At 38.1% G+C, this 6388-nt stretch overlaps 1 non-coding gene and 1 pseudogene across 1 annotated transcript; both read left to right on the forward strand.

Annotated features, from left to right (window-relative positions):
* Positions 1-1397, forward strand: LOC149819636 (ACT domain-containing protein ACR4 pseudogene; annotated as a pseudogene).
* Positions 1398-4301: 2904 nt separating this feature from the next.
* On the forward strand, positions 4302-4375 carry TRNAE-UUC (transfer RNA glutamic acid (anticodon UUC)). The gene has a single exon. It is a non-coding gene; the product is annotated as a tRNA-Glu (tRNA).
* Positions 4376-6388: the final 2013 nt, after the last annotated feature.

Consider the following 6388-nt stretch of genomic DNA (forward strand, 5'->3'; position numbering starts at 1 on the left):
ATGAGAAGATTTTGGATTGCATTTGCAAGGTACATCTTATGTGCATTTGTGGGCTTCAATTTATTTTTTGCCAGTGTCATTTCTTCACCTCTTTGCCTATTCTTTATGTTGCTAAAGTTCCTTAATTAGTTAAATTTTGAACACTTATCTATAACTAGTGTTTTAAATATTTTCGATTTGTCTATATTTTCAACCTTTTTTGAAGGTGCCCAAATAAAGTTTCAGGGTTATATGTGAGGCTTTGCTGAATATTGGCTACCAGTTTTCTTGTTGATGTTATTGTCCATACGTAAGCTGCATACCATTTTTGAGTTTGCAGAATAATTATTTTTTCCTGCTGGCTTCTCATTCCTCTACTTATAGCGTAGAATCATGTTTATATGTTGTGAATTGACTTGAATGACTTTTGTATATAGCCAAACATTAATGAGTTTCTAGTTGATAGGGTACTGGATTGGTTTGGTTAGAATTGGCTGTGATATGAGCCAAGACTTGCCCGTTCATAAAATACTATAGCTTGCCTTCTTCTAGTTCAAGTGAGTGAATGTACTTTAATAAGTCCGATGACCTGCATATCAAGTCTTAGCATGACCAGGGCCCCTTAGTCCAAATTGAACTGGTATTCGTTAAAAAGCCTCATCAACTCTGTGCAAGATTGGCATACTTTGAATCCTTTCTGAGTGGGTTAGAATATGCACATTAGTTGTTTTTTTGTTAATTTTATGCATCAAATGGAGTTACTATAATAACCAAGTTAACTTGGTTTCAACTTCTGATGGTATGCTATCCGGCAAAGAAGCTAAAGGGAAGTTGGTGGCATTGTGATTTGTTTGGTCTTGATCTAACAGGTTTCTCTTGCACACCTGCAATAAGCAGGTTGAATACCTTCTAGTGAGTACACATCAATCTAGTTAACAAGCACTGATCGGCCAGGGCTGCCCTCAGAAGTTTGTGTTGTACTTGCAGACCTCAAATGCAGTGTGGTGAATGCTAAGCTCTGGACCCATAACACTAGAGTTGCAGCAGTGATGTCGGTAACTGATGAAGCAACTGGTTTGGCTTTTTAAGATCAAAGAGCTTCTGTGCAATGTTTTGAAAGGTAACAAAAAAAAAAAAAACAGGGGAGCTAGCACAATCATTTTTTTGGGTCATATACTCACACAGAGTGGAGGCTCAACCAGACGATGTTTGAATATCGAGACTATGAAAGAGGTGATGAGGATGACAAACTCAGGCCTCAGGTGATTGTTATGGATTGCACTGAAACGGATTATTCAGTGGTCATAATTCGCTTCAAGGATCGACCAAAGCTTTGTTTTTATACAGTGTGCACTTTGATATATATGCAATATGTGGTTTTTGACTCCACTCCACCTCTCTCTCTCTTGCTGTGGTAGTGTGGCATGTGCAGCGGGGTGACCCCTCCTCACTCGGATCCCACAAGCAATAAAACATGGCAACATCCTACAGCTAGCCATCCACCATTGGCCCATCACCGTCCTCCAGTGCACCAACGCATGTGTTAGAGTAACTATTTAATTTTTTTTTAATATTAATATATTTCAGTTTCCTATTAGTTTATCTTTTGTTCATTGGATTATTACTTTAATTTATTGACTTTATGTCTTGGTGAACTTTTTGTTAACTATTTATAAAACATTTATGATATTCTTTGTAGATTTTTTGAAAGATTAACTAATTAATCGACTATTTATTTGTAGAATGTTTGTGTTTCTTTCTCACTTAATGCATTTCAAAATCGAAACTTGAGCTTGGCCACATTGCATTATCCATAAAAGGATATTTTTTTTTGGTCTTTATATCAAATAAAACTAAATTTTGAAGTATACTTATTATATTATTATATGGTACTATGCAATTCTTCAATAATTTTCATTATTAATTACTAAAAATATATTGTTAGTTTTAACCCAGGTTCCAAATTATGAATATTGCATGTGTAATTCTTCAATTTTCTTTTCACTTGTTAGTACAGTTTATTATCATAGAATTTTTTATTTTTTTTATACAGTGCATTTGTGCCCACCCCAATTTAAATTCTTGGCTCCCTCATTACCCCAAACCACTCATTTTTGTTATTTTTAAAGTGCTCACATAAAATGCAGCGCCGCTGCATCATGCATCGCCCACACGGCCCCGCCCATATTGGCATTTCTCAAGCTCTCCATCTTGAGAAATGTTGAGATGGGCGGCTGTATGTTACAGATCGATTAATTTTGAGCTCCCTGATGACCCTCATTGTTCCTTTATGAGTAGTATAGATTCATTCAAAATATGAGCCTTAAAAAGTCATTTTTCAAAACATGGAGGTACTTTTGAAATGTAAGGTAAAACCGAGGGCTCCTACCAAAAATTTCTTACTTTTAATTTTTCATTTGACTACAAAGGCTAACCTTGAACATTGAACCTTGGATGCATTCTCAGGGGCAAATTGGTCATTTTGTAACGTGTAGGTACAGCCTACAGGTTCTGCATTTAAGTATATAAAAATAAAAGAATAATATGATCGAGGTGTCGGCTTATGACCGTCAGATTCCGGCGAGTCACCGGATTCCGACGAGTACAATGAACTGTGTGAAACAGTGGTTGTCCACCTGTCCTTTCTGAATAATGAACTAAATAGTGCATGGAATTCATCTTGCATTAATGATATTTTGTCCAATTTTTAATGCATGGGGACACAGCAGACTTGGGAAGCCCAGTGCAATGTCAGATCCTTCCCAATCTAGCCTTTGACTATTAAATGCATACACTGGTCCCTACAAGTGGTTCAACCAGACCTATGTCACAAAGACACGTCGACACGAGGACGTGGATTCGACTCACAAATTAAAAAAGGACTTGAGGACACGATTTTTTTTTAAAATTTTAATCTATAAAAACTATTTTTTTTGTATTTTTTGATATTTTAATATTTAATTAAATTTTATTAAAAATTTGTTTATGCATGTCGTGTGCATGTCCACGTGTCTGCTCATTTCGTGGGGGACACTCCACCAACATATGTGTCCATGTGGCATAGCACCAAACCATGACCAACTAGAGTTAGTTTAGGCTCAATCCCAATTGACAAAGCCTACCAAGTCCTAGTCTCACTTAAGCTTGGTCTTTTTTTGCAAGTTGCTGGTTCACATGGAATAATGAAAGACTCGGACTTTATTCAGGACTAGGCTACATACTTGGTTCTAGTCTTCTAGGGCCATTTTCAAATTGAGTCACTGTCAAGTAGAGCTGCAAACAGATTGGATATCTGACCGATCGGATATGTATCTGATCCGAGTTCAACATGTTTTTTCCTGGATATGGATCCTTTAAGTAAGATCCAAGTGTACACTAGGACTGTTCAATAAGACTACTTTAGGATTGGGGTTGGATTCAGATCAGCATTTTAAGTCGGATCTAGAATTGATCCGATTCAAAACCCGACCCAATTAAATTTTTTTTTTACATGTAAATAGCTTGTTTTTGTTCAATTTTTTTTTTCCGGGTCTAGTATTATGACATGTATTTCGGCTTACCTCCTCGGATCTTATTACATTTTGGATTTGGAAATATCCTTCCCGAGTCTGATCCGTTTGCACCCCTACTGCAAGGAGTTGACATGATTTTGGGACTTGACCCACTTTATTATTAGGGTTGCGAGTCCATGGCATAGATTAAATGGGGGCGCGATCAGGTTCATGAACTCCAGTGTTTTCTGAAGCTCAGATGTGGTTGCGCCATTAGTTGGAATATTACTGTTCATGAACTTGGTCATATTTCAAAACGATACCAAACACACCCTTGGCCATGAAATGGGTTCCTGAGACAATGCAAGCTCGAAAGTGGTGGGGTTCATTAACTTGTAGACTTTCTAACGAGTTTGTGTCAACTATTAAAGTATGATTGCTGCCCCATGGGTACATATCATGTAAAAATATGAGCTAATTAACAAATACAATTCAAAATTCCTTGGTCATAGCCTCACATGGTATGCCTAGAAGTGGGGATCTGGATCCGCTCTGTCCATTAGGATCATATGGGGATTGGGGGTGAGTACTATCTGCCAAGAAGGGGTATAGGAACAACAATTCTTAGATTGCAAGTGGCAGATGTGCTTGAAGAATTCTACCAGCTAAAAGGTCAGGGCTGTTAAACGGGTTGGAGCGAGATCCATTGGGAATGAGCCCGAAATTTCCATTGTGATAAAGTAATAGGCCAGGTGTGCACGGCACGCGACTCCACATCCCCGTTAGTCAAAATGCGTTTTAATAAAATTTACTTGCAATACATAACATCAATCCGTTGTCGTCTAGTCCGGTTAGGATATCTGGCTTTCACCCAGGCGACCCGGGTTCAAATCCCGGCAACGGAACGCTCTTTTTTTTTTTTTATCTTTTCTTCCCCACTTCGAACTTTTCATCAATTTGCCTACGTGCCTTTGACACTTTTTTTTTTTTTTGGAAAGACCAAGGGAAACCCCTGCCCCCATCACAACCACACATTGGGTCAATCGAACCCTTTTTTTTTACAGAGAAAGCTGGGGTTAGGCAGACCCCTACCAGTTATACAACCATATACCATTGGGATTCAAACTTGCAACGTCTCAACGCAAGGTGACGTTCAATTAACTGCTCCTGCCAGACAAGCGGAGCCCGCCGTTGGTGGTCGATAAAATCCTTAAGGTCCCCCTCCCTGTGGGTTTCTAACTTGTGATGTCCCGTCAACTTGGTGGCTTTCACAACTCGACCCTACCAGATGAGCTGAGCCCTTGTGAGTAGGATCAGTGTGGACCCGTTGGCATGATGGATCGAGCTGCTCACCTGCCATCAACTCAGTTGGAAGAATCAATAGGATCTGTGCAACTTGACCCACTGACTTTTATCAGAGCTCTTGTTTTACTTGGCCAGTCATTTCCAGTCACAAATCGTAAAAATTTGGTAACGTCACGAATTTTCAAAATCCCACTTATTTCCGACATATTGCAATTTTTATCTCAACATTATTGCAATTTTTATAATTCTTATTTCCAACATATTATATGCCTTAAACTGTTTTTTTATATTTTAACCATATAAATGTACCGACAGAATACAATTTTAGGTCATCATTATTGAAATTTTATACTTCTTATTCCCAACATTTCATATGCCTTAAATTGTTCTTTATATTTTTAACTCAACATTTTAATTTATCACGAAATTTTACCTTAGAATACCAAGATTTGCGACTATGGTCATACATCTCGCCATTACTAGCCTTTGAAAAAGATGACTATACCTAGTTTTTTGTTGACTCAATCAAGGAATGGACATGTTTGGCCCTTGACTTGTGGTGACTCAAGGACTGTTGAGTCAATGAGAATCAACTGGGCTTGTGTGAGTTCATGGGTTGACTTGGCCCACGTTAAAAAGGCCTAAATGCTTAGCCAAGTCTGGTCTATCAGGTTTATGTGTAGATCTCAAGCATAGCTGTCTAAACTCTAAAGTATGTTTACTTAATTGGGTGTTGGGCCTAGATGTTTAGACCTTGACCACTAACCCTAATTACGGAACTAAGTGGTCGAATGGATTGGATTAGATATTGAAATATGAATCTGAAACCTTATTTTAGGTTACGGATCTTAAAATAAGATCTGAATACATGCTAGGCCTTAGTTCATCAGATCCTTTTTGGATTCTGGTTGATTTTTCTGTTGGATCTAAGTTCAGATCTGGATCAAATTTGATCTGTTCATAATTTATACGTTTAAGATTTTGTTTCCAACAGCTTCACCAAATCCAATATTACCATATGAAATTTGAATCCAGGTTCAACCAGTTTTGGATCTGGATTTGAATTTCTTCCCTAAAATTTGAAATTTCCATGATCCATCCCACAACTGATCCTTGCCGAAAAATAGGGCTGGGAAACAAGGAGAGTCATTTGCAGATTGGCTCCTGTTTGTAAAGTGCTCATTCAAACTCATAAATAGGCTCGGCAAGCTGATTATGAACAAGTACTCGACTCCTTGTTTACCTGTCCTACTGAAAATGGGCTCATGGGATGATGTGGCCTAGAGAAGCCAAACCATAGGACAGTATGTGAGCAGCACTAAACTAAAGCCCGAGCTGTTTGAACTCAGCTTGACAAATAGATGTTATGCTTGACCATGCATATTCAAGCTTGGGGCCTAGCCATTCACAACCACCACTACTACTGCTACTTCTATACAAGAAAGGTGAAGACAAGGGATTGAATCCGTTCAGTTTTAGAAATGAACTGTACCATTGTATCACAAGTTTTTTTTTGTGAATTATAGATGTACTCAAGAAAAATTAAAGCTTGATTAGTTTATCTAAACAAGCAAGTCCTTGCCGAAAAATTAAAGCTTCTCACAAGAAGCCAG

This window comes from Nuphar pumila, chromosome 12 (assembly GCF_984573655.1).
Source record: "Nuphar pumila chromosome 12, dmNupPumi1.hap1.1, whole genome shotgun sequence".
Lineage (NCBI taxonomy): Eukaryota > Viridiplantae > Streptophyta > Magnoliopsida > Nymphaeales > Nymphaeaceae > Nuphar > Nuphar pumila.